Source organism: Mirounga angustirostris, unplaced genomic scaffold (genome assembly GCF_029215605.1).
Source record: "Mirounga angustirostris isolate CCGP_5_RB_7025 unplaced genomic scaffold, mMirAng1.0.hap1 SCAF_9, whole genome shotgun sequence".
Taxonomy (NCBI): Eukaryota; Metazoa; Chordata; class Mammalia; order Carnivora; family Phocidae; genus Mirounga; species Mirounga angustirostris.
This window is the reverse complement of record NW_026991717.1, coordinates 142,438,371-142,454,311: the sequence shown is the minus strand read 5'-3', so window position 1 is coordinate 142,454,311 and position 15,941 is coordinate 142,438,371. Positions and strand designations below refer to the sequence as shown.

At 60.5% G+C, this 15,941-nt stretch overlaps 1 long non-coding RNA gene across 1 annotated transcript; it reads right to left on the bottom strand.

Moving 5' to 3' along the window:
* Positions 1–5,801: 5,801 nt before the first annotated feature.
* On the bottom strand, positions 5,802–13,953 carry LOC123862517 (uncharacterized). Its single transcript, XR_006795242.3, has 5 exons — positions 13,574–13,953; positions 12,155–12,205; positions 11,426–11,684; positions 9,755–10,056; positions 5,802–8,970 (listed from the first exon to the last, which is right to left on the bottom strand). It is a non-coding gene; the product is annotated as an uncharacterized LOC123862517 (long non-coding RNA).
* Positions 13,954–15,941: the final 1,988 nt, after the last annotated feature.

Sequence of the window (15,941 nt, the reverse complement as noted above, 5' to 3'; positions counted from 1 at the left end):
ATAACTAAATCTTTTTTAAAAAGAAAGAGTTTTGGGTGCCTGGGTGGCTCAGTTGGTTAAGCGACTGCCTTCGGCTCAGGTCATGATCCTGGAGTCCCTGGATCGAGTCCCACATCGGGCTCCCTGCTCAGCAGGGAGTCTGCTTCTCCCTCTGACCCTCCCCCCTCTCATGTGCTCTCTCTCATTCTCTCTCTCTCAAATAAATAAATAAAATCTTAAAAAAAAAAGAAAGTAAGTAAGAGTTTCCTACATCTCGGTAAAACAGAGTAAGGGATATCTCTGGTGACCGTATGAACAGTTAGGCGGGAAGAATGACGAGGAAGTGGGGAATGGGGCCCTACATCAGGATCTCCCAGGGCGTGCCCGGGGACCTTATTCCCACGCTGAGGGATAAACAAGTTGAACCCAAAGTGACCCAAATGCATGTGCCCTTGAGGCCCATTGTTCCTGGAACCACACTTTGGGGGTGTTGGTTTACACATCACCAGGTATCATTCCTAAATCTCCTCTCCCCGCCGCGCAAAGCCCCGGATTCTCCTGCTCTTCCCTTGCCGAAGGCTGCTCCCCAGCACACCCTCTTTCCGGAGCCCAGAGTAGCCCAGGAGGCCCCGAGATGAGGTCCGTGCCTCCGCCTCCGCCACGCATTTGGCATGCGCCCTGCCTGCATCACTAAGCTCTTTCAATCCTTCCACATCCTCCTTGGTAGATGACATAAGAATTTCAAGGACGGTTTCCCTCCCAGCCTGAAGGGTCTGGGCATGACCCAGACGGGCTGGACACTGTCGCTGCCCACCCAGAGCCCGAGCCTGCTTCCGAGGACTAGCCCGGGAAGAGCCAGGAGTTGGTGTCCCCAGTGCCTCTGGGGACCACTGACTGCCCCAGACACGTGCTCAGCTCAGGCTGCCGCCCCCACAGCAGACTCAGATGAAATGCCTCCTTGGAGTGGCTTCTTCTGCCTTCGCAGCATTTGGGAGCCTGCCCCCCTCCACCTCCCAGTCTCTCCCCGGACCCCTCCCCAGTAAGCCCCCCTGGCAGCTCCTGACAACCTAGCTTAAGACTGCAGACCCCTTACAAACGAGCGAGCAGGGAATGCAGGAGCTGCATTGAGGTCCAGCGCACAGAACTGCGGGCAGGGCGGCCACCCCGCCACTTGCTCTCCCCTGCCCTGGCATCACCCTCCTCAGCTGACTCGATATCCCAAATCTGAGACCTGGGAGCATCCAGGAGGCTGGCGGGAGGCCCGCTGCCTTCCCTGACCCACAAAGGGACGACTGTGGGGACAGTGAGGCGCCCAGAGGAGCTGCCTGTCCCGCAGGCTCAGGTTCGCGCTGCTGCGGACAATGGCAGGACTCAGTGCCCACACCACGGTTGAAGTGCAGGCTTTCTCTCTTTTGAAAAGGGGCAGAGAGGAGCCTTGTGTCTGCATCTCCTGTCTGGCCTGGAAACCCAGTGGCTTTTCCAGTAAAACTTGCACCAGCGGCCTCGCGTGCACCCACCTAGGGAGACTGAGTATCTCTAAAATCCAGCCTGTGTCCCAAGCCACCACCGGTCACACAACCTCTGCAATGTCATCGACCAAGGCGGGAGAGCCCCCGTCCCTGGATCCCCCATCCCCCCAGGCCCCTTCCCACAGGACGGCTCTCCCTGAGCCGCGGGCACTGCCACCTTCAGGAAGAAAACCAGGGCGCTGCCCTCACTCCACGGATCCCTTCCCTGGAGCCCAAGCACTGGGAGGCCGGCCTCTGGGGAAAGAGGTGGCTCACTTGGCCTGATAAGGCCACAGTTCCCTTCTGCAGGTGCATGTTTGTGAATTAAGTCCTGCGATGTCTTCAGCCGGAGCGGCGGTTCTCAAAGTGGGGTCCTGGGGCCTCAGCAGCATCTGGGAACTGGTCAGAAATGCAAACTCTCGGGACCGCCCCAGACTTGCTGCCTCAGATACTCTGGGGGGGCCCATGACCTAGGCTTTAAGGAGCCCTCCAGGAGATCCTGATCACATTCGCATTCAAGACCCACCGACCCAGAAGATCCTGCCTTTAAAGGAAGCCTGGAGCAGAGGCTTCTGCAAAGAGGTTAGCGAGTTGTACTTCTGCCCCATCAGGGAGTCAGACACGGACTAACGTCCCTAATACACGCACGATCCTTCAGATCCTAGGGCCCAGCGTCTAGATGCCAGAGGAAGCCAGGCCACAGAGCAGGGCTAGATACCGGAATGCCTGCCTCCCTTCCCTGCCCCTGCCCGCCTGCCCGCCCAGCCCCTGATCATGGTGGGGAGCATTCAAGGAGCCGCATCCCACCAGTGCCTGGGAGGGTCAGCTGATCTGGTTGCCTAAAGCTCCATTTCCGGTATACCTGGAGGGAGGAGGCTGTGGGCCCAGGGCCATCTCCCTTCCGGCCCCTCATGTGTCCAGCCAGCAGGTTGGGCTTGTCCCCTGACTTCTAGCCCCGACCAGAACGTCCGAGGTCCTGCCTTCCTGCCTTGTGCTCTGCCCCCTCTCCAGGAGAGGACTCTCCTCCACCCCCAGTTCGTGGTCAAATATGTATGCTAACAGGTGGTACTGCTATTGCGACTGAGCAGAACACCCCGTGCCCCTCCCGCCTGAGCTGCGCCTGCATTCACCAGGCCCCTCCCACAGAGGGACCACTTTCTTTTGGAACCAGGTTTCTTTCCACCCCCCCCACCTGCCCCCCGAACCAACAGCCAGGTCCTGGCAGCCCAGCATGTGAGCCAATGTGAGCTGACCTATGTTTACTGGGAGGTGGACACTTGACCAGTCCTAGACTCACGGCACAGACCTACCCTCACCTTGTGCAAAAGACAGCCCCTGACCCTCTCTGCCCCTCCTCACTTCCCGGCTCTGCCTGTAAACCGAGGCAGGCAGAAGGAGAGAGGACTCCAGTATCCACAGACATCCATCCTGGGATATTCTCACTCGGTTTGCCCATTTGTGTTGGCCCAAACAGGCAGAGGATCCCCAAGGAGCCCAAAGAAGACAGTGGGGGCCCTGGGCCTCCTGGAACCCAGAGCGGTATCTCAGAGATCAAGGCTTTCTGCATCCCTCCAGGCCCCGGGCCTGTCCCTGCCCCAGTCCTCTCCCTCCTCCTGGTCTCAGCCCCGACGACAATGGCAGGATGCCGTGGGGGGCCCCGTGGGCAACTCCTCTCCTCCCTTTGTGGTCCAAACACCTGAGAGGGACAGCCGATGGGCCCAGCTCGTCTTTTTGCACCAGACTATAGGTCACAGCTAGCAGGGACTATGGGGCCAGCTTTCCTTCACGATGCTTCTGACCCTCATCCCTCACTCCATCACTGAAACCCTGTGTGCATTTTTAAATTTTGATTTGAAAAGCCCCCAAGTTTGTGAAGTTGTATTCACACTTTAGAGGTCAGCACGTCACGGTGTGCCAACCCAGCGACATCGACCTGAAAGTTCAGGTGTGGGGGCAGCTGCTGTGGGTGTGCACTGGGCCTTGCTGCCAGGGGCCAGCTGGCTGTCTGGGTGCCCCTTTCGTCCCAGGACCCCGACTCCACTCCTGTTCTCTCAAAGTGCAGCTGAACGGACCGGCCTCTCAACTCCCGGCCCAGGAGGTCAAGGACCCGCTGCTCAGCCTCTCTGCTGCTTCCTCAGGGAAGGCTGAGGGCCGCCCCTGGGACGCTGGGTTCTCAGGGGGAGCTTGGGGCGCAGGAGACAGCCATGCCCAGCTTCTCCTTGACCGCCAAGGGGGTGGTTAATAAACACCTGGGCTGGTGGTGGGAACGCCTTTCTTTCAGGAAATTAGTTCAGGAGAGCTTGGAGGCCTGGATCAAGTGGCCTGTTAAAGAGTAACTTACACCTCAAATTACATCCGAGTCCCGGGAGTAAATATCCAGGGGAAGTGTTTATTTTAGCAGGTGAACGAAGCATCCTTTGTCGGCCGGCTCAGCCAGTGCCCGGCTCTCCTTTGGGAGGAACTGGCTGGTGCGGTCCCCTGGGAATGTGCAGGCTTGTGGTTGACCAGTTAGCCACTTTCTTGGGTGGGTTTGCACTGCACGGTCTGAGCTAAGCTACTGGAGCACCCCCTCCAGGAGACCCTGTGGGAACTAGGCCCCCCAGGCCTCCCCAGGTCCGGGTGGGGTGGGATTGATCTCCACCCATGGTTTCCCTCCCCTCCAGGTGAAGGTGGCTCAGAGTGGGCCATGGCAGCCCCCTGTCTCTCCCACCGTCTGCGGGGTGTCACCAAGTCTTCCAGATCCTCCTGGGGGCGATGCCACAGGTCTACCAGCTCTGAGCGCTAACCCTGCCCAGCCCAGCCGCACCACCGCAGCTCCAGGCATCTTCGCTAAAATACATGTTTTCTGGGCCCCAGCCTAGATGACTTGGTTAAATTCCTGGGGGTGAGTCTGGCTCTTGTACTTTAGGAAAAAAAAAAAAAGGCACTCCTTGGATTGATTCCATATAATACAGGGAGAAGGATCTGCAGAGAGCATAAATGAAACAGGCTGGGGACCAGCTGATCGTTGATCTGGGGACCCGGAGGCTCATTAGAAACCCTGTCTACTGTGAAAAGTTTGACATGTGAAACATTCATGACATTTAACAAAATCAAAGTTTCCTGAATGCTCCACGAGAGACACTAGTCCACAGCCAGGCTGAGAACCGTGAACATGAGCCCAGACTATAGGTCACAGCTAGCAGGGACTTGAGGGGTTTGAGGCTCAGAAAGCTGGGGGTGCTCATGTGGCTCGTGCAGCGGCCTGCAGCCTCCACCACCCCGACCTTCGGGGCCCAGGGTTCAGTCTGATCCAGGGGGCCGCCGCAGGAGGCGGGTTGGGACAGGCACCTGGAGGACCAGAGGTAGCTCTCAGGGCCCCACAGCCAGCAGAGCAGGAGGGCCTGGGGGGCACAGCACCTGCAGACCGGAGGCTAGGACACCTTCCCCCGTGTCTCGGGCAGCCCTGCTGGCAGTGGGACCCTTCAGCTGCCTGGCGTGGGCAGGCGGGGCACAGCCCTGCAGAAACCGGGCCAAGGGCACTGTGCAGGTGCTGGCAGGCACGCCCAGTCTGCTCCCTGAGTGTCTCCCCCACCCACCCACCCCTCGGGATCGCCCTGGCCTCTTTCAACCAAATGCCTGAGAGGCGGGTCAGCCGAGGCAGGCCCGTGACCTGGCAGGTGCCCCTAAGCTCGGGGAGGTTGGGTGACTTCGAGTCAGCCCATGGGCAGGCCAGCGGTGAATCAGGAGGAAAGAGTGCCTAAGAGCCTAGAGGCCACTTCCTCATGTTTTTCCTCCTCCTCCTTCTCCTCGGGAAGTCTGCCCTAATTAGCACCTTGGCTGGCTGGGCCTGCCTGGGAAACTGCCAGTCACACCCTCAGCCCACCCACGGGGCCTGGGCCTTCCTGACACAAGTCTTTGGGGATGGGTGCCGGGTAGAGGCCACCCAGAGCTGGGGTCCAGGTGGGAACGGAGACTCTCCCGTGGGGGTGCGGGCAGCCGGACCCCACTCTGCACTTGGGACACCTGGCACGGAAGAGAGCAGAGTCCTGAGCACCCTGGCCATGGAGGCTCCGGAGAATCAGGAGTCTGGATGCGGGAGAGCGTGTGGCTGGCAGCGCCGGGGTAACCCGTCAGCATCGTGCCTCAACTACAGCCAGAGTCACCGAGTTCCCAGAGGCCCCGATTTCCTCCCTCTGGCCTGCCCCCCAACCCCCCCCCCGCCACCGGCCACTTGCCCCTCCTTTCCTTATGCCTCACACTCACCGGTCATGCTTGCCCCTCTCAGCCCCCACCAGACCCCAACCCGGGCGAGTCAGGCAAGCTCTCTGAGCCTTGACTTCCTCACCCGTAAAAGGGATGCGAGGATCCCCGTTGTGGCCAGCCACTGCAGCTCCAGGTCCTGCGAGGCGGTAGCAGGTCGCAGGGCAGATCTCCAAGATGTAGTTTGCTCGAGGGAAAAGGCAGTTTACGGGGTGATACGTACGGAATGACACCATTTGATTTAAAGGCAGGCACACAGAGGCACAAAACTCAGACGATGCGTTTGTATAGACACATGCTTGTATGCAAGTCACACAAGGAAAGTCTGATGAAATGTGCGCCAAAACCAAACAGTGAGCGCACCAGGGACAGGATCAAAGGGGACTTGGATTTCATTAATTTTAATTTTTATGAGACTCTTCAAGAACTACTGTCTGATTTCAAATAAATAAGACACACTTATACACTAAGATGCACCCTTTTTGCAAAGGTGTGGGACTGATGTGGCCGCATCCTCCCGCCCGGCTCCTCTCGCCTTCTCAGGACCCCCGGCCCCCATCCAGGTCGTCTATTCACTCAACAAACACATGTCACCTGCCCCCTGCCAGCCTCCAGCTAGACTCTGGGTCAGAGGTGGTTCCGAGCTGGGCCTGGCCCGGAGAGGGACTTCACACCCAGCCCAGCTTTGACAAGCATCTCCTAAATGTTTGGAGGGGCCCGAAAATCCAGCAATGGTATTTTTCATGCCGAACACCCATGAATGTTTTCTTCAACAGAGAAAATGTGTCAGACCAAGATTAATTAGCCAAACAGTAAAACACACAGCAAAACCCAAGGAAGCCAGCAAATTTGGTTTCACCAGCACCAACGAAGCAACAGAAAACAGGTAACTTGGAGGTAAGTTGTTCAAGCACCTGCAACACCCCTGTAAAGTGTCCCAACCGGAGACTCTAAGGGCCCCCTTGAGGCACCCAGTGCTGACTGCAGCGCCCACCAGAGTTCTGCACTTGGGCTCCTCTCTTCTCAGCACCCAGACCCCTTCTGACACACTTTTCCCAAGCTCTCCTCCCTGGCGCAGAACCCAGGCATCTCTAAGCCTGCCAAGTGTGTCCATCCCTGGGCCCTTTGGAACACCAGAGACCTTCTGTGGGCCAGACCCGGGGCACAGCATCCAGCTCACTGCAGGGGCTTGGGGGGAGTTTCCCTCAATCTGGTCACCTTCGCCCAAAGGGTCACACCAAGGCCTGGAAGAAATGTGTGTCAGACCTGATGGAATGCAGTCCGCAAGAGGGCACCAGGAAAAACAAGTTAGGTGCCCGGAGGTCACACCCACTGTCTGGTGATCCCTGGGTTCTGGGAGCCCCTGCTCCCCAAAGAGGGGCAGCAGCATCATGTCGTAAGGTCAGGGCCTGGAGAGCTGAGTGCGGGCAAGGTGCTGGGAGGTGGGAAAGGGCTTGGAATGACCCCTGAGAGGGCAGAGGAGGAGGCTGCCCCTGCAGGCAGGAGGGATGCAGGCAGCAGGCAGGGGGATCCCAGGGCCAGGGAAGTCCCCCAGGCAGACAGTGGGGCTCCAACACCCAGGCCAGGACCTTAGACCCAAAATGAGTCCTGGCTGAGGTCTGACCAGAAAAAGAATGTGCAGGAACTTGACTCAGGTCCCAAGAACCCAGCAATGGTTCTAGGTGCTTCCTGGAGTCCCGGTGGACATTAGGGCACCTGAGAGTCCTTCTGACCGGCCTGGGGGGAGGCATGGCTTGCTAGCAGCCTCGTGAGTATGGGAATAGAAAAGAAAGACAGTGGGGACGCCATCACCACCCTGTGGGGCGCAGCCATGTGCCAGGCTCTGGGCCAAGCACCCAGCCCGGTACTTCCTCAGTACCCCAGCCAGGAAGGGGTGACCTCTTCGAGTTAAGATGGGTCTCGCTCTGAGGTGGACATTCTTAACCCTGTTCCACCCTGCCTCCATGATCACCGCCAGCCTCCACAGACCCACAGACCACCTCAGTCAATCCTCACAGCAGCTCAGGAGTAGGGTGCTCATCATCCGTTCTTCCAGATGAGGAACTAAGGCTCAGAGAGGCCAAGGGCACACAGCTAGTACTCAGCAGAACTGAAATTCAGACCTGAGCAGTCTGAAGGCAGAATCCCTGCTCTTAGCACCAAGCTGTGCCATCCACCCCAAAGCAGTATGGGAAGAGTGGGTCTCAGCTGCAGGTCTGACGGCAGACCTGGCCGGCCTCCTCCGACCTCCGAGCCACTGACCCCGGCCTGCCTGACCCGCTTTCCTGCAAGGCAGCACGATGAACTGGAGAGAACAGGGGCTTCTGCTGCCAGACAACACCAGGTTCAGATCAAACTCAACTATGGAGTAATGTGTGGATTTCGCTCCCAGGCCTCCGTTCCTCGCCTGTAAAATGGGGTTGCAATGTCCACATCAGCAGCCCATGGTGAGACTGCATGAGAATGAACATAGTGACCCGTGGGCTGTAGGGAGGGGCTCAGCCTGAAAAGTAGGGCCCCAGAAACACAGGGTACACCCCCCGCGGGACCCCTGCTTCACGCACGCCAGCCCAGAATGCACCCACCAGCTCTGAGCAGCCTCCCCTAACCCAGGGCGCCCCAGGGGACCAGGACAGCCCAGCCCTTGTCTCCCCCACCCAGAAAAGCAAGAGCTGAAGCAGCGCTGGGGACCACGCCCGCTCCTGTCGCCACTCCTGCCCCCACCAATGTTGTGCAGAAAACACCAGCATTTGGGGTCAACTTTAGGTTGGGAGGGGCCAGGGTGCAGACCCCGTCTGTCTGCCAGCCTCCCTACCCTCCTGTGTCCCCGGGGGAAGCTGACTAAATCCTTTTTGTCCTCCTGCTGCTGATACTGATGAATCTCGATGCAGTGCGTCACCTCCCCATCCCTGAAGCCAGCTCATAACCACCCACTCGGTGCTTAAAGGTCTTTATCATGAGCGTGTATCGCTTTGGTAATCAGAAAATAACAACAGGGCACTTTAAAAACAATAAGTCATAATCCCCCAGGCCGCCGGGGGCTGGCACCGTGAGAGCCTGTCGGGGTGGCTGTCCCGACCTCCGGCCCCCGAGGCACCCTGGCCACCCCACGCGGGGCACTGATTTCACGGGCACAGCCGGGGACTCCTCAGCTCCTACGCCCTGCCCGCCTGCCGCTCATGTCTGGGCCTCCTGGGGGGGGACACTCCCCACGAGGCTGGCGCTGTGCAGAGGCTGCGTCCTGCAGGAAGGAAGGACAGACCTGGCCTGGGGGGGCGGCCCTCGGGTGGCCCTCCCCAGCGTGCGCCCCTCTCCCGCCCCTGCCCCAGACAGAAGGCCGGTTTCCCTCGTGTAGAGAGAGAAGCTTGCCGGGCAGGGACAGGGCTGAGGCGAGTGAGGCACCCACAACATTAGAGGTGCTCACCCTAACCCCGACCCCTGTCCCCCAACCCCTGCAACTGCTGCCCCAGCCCCTCCTCCAGGGCTGCTCTGCCCACTCCCGGCCCCGATCCAACCGCTCCTCTGCCCCGCTCCTCCTGGGGCCCTGTTCCCCTGCCCCGCTCTGCCCTCAGAGCCCTGCTTTCTGTCCTGGCCGAGGGACTCAGACTTCAGAGCAGCTTTCCCAAAGGGCCCAGAGCCACTTCCATTGTATGAGGCTTTGGGTAACTTTTAAAATGCCACCAGAGTTGCAAACACTGTGACAGCCCTGAAAGGTCACACGGCTAATGTCTCATTCCCCTCAAGCTCACATGTCACCTCCCTGGAGCAGGTGCTAAAGGCTTCCTTCCACTTGAGGCTTTTGTGATGATGGCTCCGGGGAAGCGCCCACCTCCTGCCCCGCGGGGCCCCCCAGTGCCCTGCCCGTGGCCCCGGTCGCCTAGCTGTCCTCTCGGCCCGGCACCCCCAGCAGGGCCCCTGGCAGGCTGTGGGCCCAGAGCTGGGGTGCACAAAGGGAGGGGGCCCTCGCTGCAGCCGTGATGCACACTCCTGCCCCCCACTTCCTCGTCCTGCGGCATGTGACTCACCTGCACTCGGGTCATCATCACGCCTGCCTCACCTTCCCCATCAGCTCACGTGGCCGGAGGATGAGCAAGTCCGCGGGGAGGGCAGCTGCGTGCAGGAGGGGGAGGTGGCGGGCGCCAGCCTGGAGAAGCGGCAGGTGCTCTGGGGCTGCCTCAGAGAGGAGCCCTGCTTCCTGCTGCACAGCACTTTACAGTTTACACGGCGCCTCTCTCCACTCTCGGCAGTGGCGGGGGAGGGCGGGGGCAAGAGCTGGGATTTCCACGTGGCTGGTGGGGAAACAGAAGCTCCCAGAGATGTGATGGCCCTGGAGGGGACGGGTGGAATGAAAGGCAGGTCTCTGGGTTCTCCAGACCACACCCAGTGCCTTCCCGCGGCTCCAGACAGAGCCCTGGGGTTGCCCTGTGCTGTCCCAGCACCAAGCTTCAGCCCCAAGCCCAGGGTTGAGGGAGGAGCCCAGGTCCCAGCTCGACCACCGTAGGAGGAGCGGAGGGGTGGTGAGGATGGGCTGGGGGCGGGCACAGCAGGTGCTGGTGCTTGGGGGATTCACAACCACCCACCTCCGCCCGGCCCTTCGATGTAACCTGTCTAGGAAATGGTAGACGGCAGAGGCAGCTCGGGAGGGGGTCCGGCCGTCTGGGCAGTGGGTGGGCAGAGGTGAGGGGGGCCCCACATCCGGAGCAGGTGGGGCAGGGAGACTCACATGCCCACTGGGTACCGTGTGTGTGACTCATCCCAGCGCCACAACAGCCCCGAGGGAAGCTGTTGCCACAGGTAGACTCGGGGGCACAACAGCGTATGCTCAGGCCCTCCTGGTCGGGAAGGCTGCAGGGCAGCTGGCTTCTTCCCTCCAGCTCCGTGGGGTTCCAAGGCCAGCACCCCTGTGCTCCCTCAGGGCCGGCCACGGGACGGACGGCACAGCCTCGGTCCACCCTGCAGGCCCTGGCCGGCCACCCACATGAGTCGCAGTGTCCCCCACACAAGGCTTGGACGGTCCCGTGTCCATCTGGGGGCTGGGGGCCCAGGAGGTACCTGGGAAGCGTGAGGGGAGGGAGTCCAGCGGGGACCCAGCCTGGTGCTGGGCATGCCCAAGCCCAGCCTTCAGAAGGCTGGAGATGTGAGGGCCGCCGGCTCCAGGCCTGCCCCGACTTGGCCAGAGCTTCTAGTTTCGCTTCCACACTTCCCACGTCTTTTCCTGCTCTAGGGAAAGGCTGGTGGAGCCCCGCGGGGCCTGGGGGCCGGAAATGGCCCGACAGCACCTCCACCCTGAGTGAGCAAGGGCCTGACGCTGCTCTCCGGACAGAGCTGTGAAGTTGTTGGCTTCACACACATCCCCAAAGGGGACTGTCCTCTTACAGTGTGGCCCTGGGATGCCTCCCTTTGCCAGGAACACGCAGGGTGTCGAGGGATGCGGGGAGGCGTGAGGGGGTGGCACCTGAGGGGTCTGGAGTAGCCACTGCCCGCCTGCCCCCCCTCGGCCCCTGACTCGTTTTCCCACCCCATTGTGCCGGGACCCGGTCTAAGAGCAACCCGGGAAGCACAGGGAGGAAGGGAAGGGTAGCAGGAGAAACCGAGGACGGAGCTTCTTCCCGTTCTTTCAAGTGAACAACCTGCACATGGATTCTCAGAGCCTGGCTCTGGATCCCCAGCAGGGCCCTGGGCCTCAGTGTCCTCACCTGTGAAATGGGGGCTCGGGGTCACAGCCGTGGTGAGAAGGCCATCCTCAGTTCTTTCTGCCGCCAGCACTCACAAACCGGGTCTGGGCAACTAATGCGAAAGGAGACGGGCTGGGAGGAGGACGGCGTCTCCCTGGCCAGCTTGCCCACAGTGTTGAGATGGGCGCCTCCTTTTGTAGGTACTGTCTCCACGAGACACAGCAGGCTCAGGGCCACGGCTCAGGGTGCCTTCAGGCCCCCAGAAATGTTCTTATTTCTTCTACAATCAGAAGGAGGGAAATGAACTTTTAGGTTGAAGAAAATGTCTAGAAGTGGAATATGAATCTATTCATCGTTATGCCAATGCAGTCATGAAACGTAATTTTTAATATTCTTGCATAGAGAAGGAAAGGGCTATCTGTCTCTGGGCGTGGCCAGTTCAGAGTCCGATTTCCAGGAGGGAGATTCTGACCGGTCAGCCTGTGTCGGGGGCCCACACTGGGGTCAATACCGTGGGCAGGACGACTGGGCCCAGGCTTGGCCACGGGACCCCTATGTAGAGGGAGAATGGGGAGTGGCTGGGGGCCCCCGAGGTAGGGGTCTGTCCTGATGGCCGTGGCCCCCTGCAGGGCTGTGTTGGGCTCTCCCGAGTCAGGGCTGGACCCTCGCACCATCAGGGACGGACATCCGCAGGTGGGGGCTGACAGCAGGCTCCCCAGTGCCACAGGCAGGGGTGGAGTCCTCACCCACCAGCTTTGGGTCTTCGGGCCGTGGACGGTCTTCTCAGTCTCCCTCCAGGTCCTGGCAATAAAACGGACTTAGGATCAGCCTCGGGTTTAAAGCCTTGAGCCCACTGTGGAACTCCAAGTGAGTTCTTTCTGCTCTGAGCCTCGCTTTCCTCTCCTGCAAGAATCTCAGCTGCAGGGAAGCAGGCTCACAGCATTGCTGGGGGAGCGGGGACCAAGGAAGGGTCAGGAGAATCTCAAGAGACCAGGACACATTCTCGGACTGACATTTTCTGAACCGCAGTATCGGACATCGGGCGAGGTATTCCGGGCAGCCTGGGAATCTTGAATGAAGAGGCGACCGAGCCCCGGAGCCAGCAGGCCTGTGCCGTCCAGGGAGCCCGACAGGCAGCCGAGGACAGGGAGCCACCTCTCTGGCCCTAGGGCCCAGCTCTCAGGCCCTCCCGTGGGACCAGCCCTCTGCTGCCCTCTGCATTTGACCTCACACCCCAGCCTGTGAGCATGAAGCTTCTCTCAGGCCTCGAGGTTTCCAGACATCCTGTGCTCTCCACCCGGGCACACATCCAGGCATCATCCTGAGTTCTGACCACACGCAGGGCGCCCAGATTGCGTGGCCTCGTCCTCACAACTGCCCCGCCACAGTGCGGGATTCTCATCCCTATCTCTCCAATGAGGAGACAGAGGCTCGAGGAGCTGAATCACGGGTCACCCCGACAAACATCTCATCCTTAACCCCGCAGCCCGTGAATAGCAGCTTCCGGGCTGGTCTCTGGAGGCCAGGGCTCTGAGCCTGGGGCGGGTCTGGCTCATCCCGGCCGGGTCCTGACTGTCAGGTATGCCCGGAAGGGCTGACCGAGCCCCTCTGCCAGGCCTCCTGCTCACAGGCTGCCTCCCCGCCCAGCCCATCCCACTTGGCACTGAGCAGAAGTGGGCAGCTGCCAGGTCCGTCCCCCCAGCCAGCGCGGGGACCCCCAGCGCCAGCCCTCACAGGCCCGCACGTGAGTGGGAGCAGGGCTCCAGGGACCCCACCCAGGCCTGCGGCTTCTTGGCTGGTCCCTCCTGCCCCGGGGAAGTTGCCATTTGGAGGATACGCAAAGGGTTCAGCCCGAGCTCTGCCTGGGCAGGGCTCAGAATGGGAAGCAACTCCCCAAACATCTGGAAAGTATCTTCTCCCTCTCCGCTGTGGCCCTGGAGGTAACACAGCCTGTTTGTTTGGGGAGATGCACCTTCCGGGCCCTGCGTGGAGCCTGGCAGGAGGACAGGTGGCCATGCTCACCCCAGGGCAAGAACGCCCCTCCTCATGGGGGAGGGGGCCCCCCGCAGCTGTGATTTCTTTCAAAGGTTCCAGGGGTAGTGTTGCTTACGCTTAGTGATTTTGTCTCCCTGAAATGTAACCGTGAAATAAAACTACTGAAGAACCAACCTGCTTTCTGCAAACCCTGTTTCCAGACGGGCGTCCTTTCTCCACCGATCTGTGCAACCACCTCTCTGTGGGTCAAGTTTTTGAAGATCTGATCCCCCAAGCATCAGAGACTAGTAAACGGCTCTAATCCAGGCAGCCGGGCCGAGAGTGGATGGGGCCAGCCCAAAGCAGGGAGGCCACTGCTGTGCTGCAGGGAGCATGGAGGCAGCCAGGGTGTGAAGGGCAGGAAGCCCCGCTGGCCTTCCCCGTGAGCACCCCTGCACTGGGGCAGGGCCCGGACCGGGGCCAGGAGTCCTGCAGCAAGACGGGGGGGGGGGGGGCTGTCAGGCCCCTGGGGGCTCCTGCCCAAGTCTTCCTTCGTTTCCTGGATTCCAGGAAGGCTCCCAGGGGGGCGGTAGGCAAGCCCCGACCAGGGGTGTGCCCATCCTGTGACTCCGGCCAGCCCTTCCGGTGCTGCAGCCAGGCCCACTCACGGCCAGCCAGAGCCTCTGGGAGTGTCTGGGAGCTGCGGCCGAGGCGGGCGGCCAGGGAGGCCCCAAAGCCTCGCAGATCAGAGAGGAGATAAAGCCCAGAGCCCCACAGGGAGGCCCAGGGCTGGTTGGGGAACAGGCAGGGACTCTGATGTGGGAAACAGAGGCAGAAGAACAATTATGACATTTCCTTTCCACCTCCAGCCACTGGCAAGTCCTGGAAACGGGCAGTGGGACGTCCCTCTAGGAGCTCAGCCGTCTCAATGCTGATCCTTCGCTGAAGGGCAAAAGGCGACCTTAGCCTGACCCCCAGGACCCTGTACGTCTACTTTAACAGATAAAAATTCCTTTAGAAACTTCCTTTATCTCTACACCGCCCCCCTCCACCGACAAGATACATGTCGGCAATCATCCCCCAAGCATATGACCCACCGATATACATCTGAAGGGTCTCACGACCGAGTTTTTACTAAACGGTAATAAATGACCTTTCCCAACACTAGCTAGCCCCCTCAGGATCCTGGAAACCTTGTTTCCAAAATACCTGGGAGGCTTACACTCTCGCGAACCCCCTCCCAACTTGAAAGTATATAACGGGCCGCTCCTCAGGACCCCGGTGCCTCTCTTTCTGCCCACGGGTCCTGTCCCCGGGCTTTACTAAAACCACCTTTTTGCAACAAAGACGTCTCAAGAATTCTTTCTTAGCCGTCAGCTTCAAACCCTAACGTTCTTTCCTACGTCAGCTCTGGCCCTGACCCCATGTGTACCTGACCCCATGTGTACCCGGCCCCTTCAGCCCCTCCCGGTATGAGAGCTGTCGACTCACCGGACTCCAAAGCTCCCCCAGCTGACAAGGCCGGGGTGTGGGGGAGCGGTGAGCTAAGAGCGAACGGACAGGGTGGGAGCCCTGAGAATAAAGCCCCGGGGGAGCAGAGTATCCTGTGAAGGAGACAGGGAGAGCGAGCACCCTGCTTGCTTCCCAAGCGGGCCTCTCTAAATCAGCCGCCCCTTCCAGCCAGCCCCCCCAAAATGCCAGAGCAGCACAAAGCCAGCGAGGGCAGCCGGCTCCGGTCCAGAGGCCCCCATGCCTGCCGGGCTGTCCTCAGGAGCCGGCGGGAGAACGGAGTCGGCGCGAGAGTAGGCCAGCTGTCTCAGGGGTCGCGGGAAGGGGGGCCAGAGGAGGCTTCGAGCACCTGTTGGCGACTTCCAGCAGGCCACTCAGGCCGAGGACAGCGCTGCCCGGGCACCCTGAGTTGGAATACACATGGGATGAGGAGCTGGCTCCTGCAGCAGCCTGCTCCCTGCAGGGGAGACTCCCCCTAGCAGGATGGGAGGCGGGTGCTGCTGCCCGGTCTCCCTGCCTCAGCTAGGACGACGGGGGAGCCAGCTACCCCACCGGCCCCTCACTCAGAGGCCCTAGCTCCTTCTGGATCTGCCCAGCGCTGGCCCACCTCTGGGCCCTCTGCCAATCCCCAAACCACGCGTGGGGCCAATGCGGGGAGGGGTCTGAGGACACACCACACACTGCCAGGCCACATTTCACAGCAAGTTTTCTACCAGCTACTTCATAGCCCTCAGAAGGCAGGTGCCTCAGTTACCTCCCAGGGAGCCCTGCGAGCCAAGCGGTCAGTACTGGTTCACGGACCCCCCCTTCATTCCAGCTTTATCAGCTAATGGCAGCTAAAGTGATTTTACACAAAATAATGTGTCAGAGATAATTGCTCCTGGGCACAGCTCCCAAATTCCAACCTGCAACCGAAGGCCAGACGTGCCCGTTAATGATTAAACCTCTGGAATGGGCGCCGCTGGGGGGCAGAGGGGCAGGGAGGCTCCTGGCCGAGGGCCCAGCTGCCAGCCCCGCCCCACAGGAACTGGTTCCTGCCCAGCAGGGAGGGGAA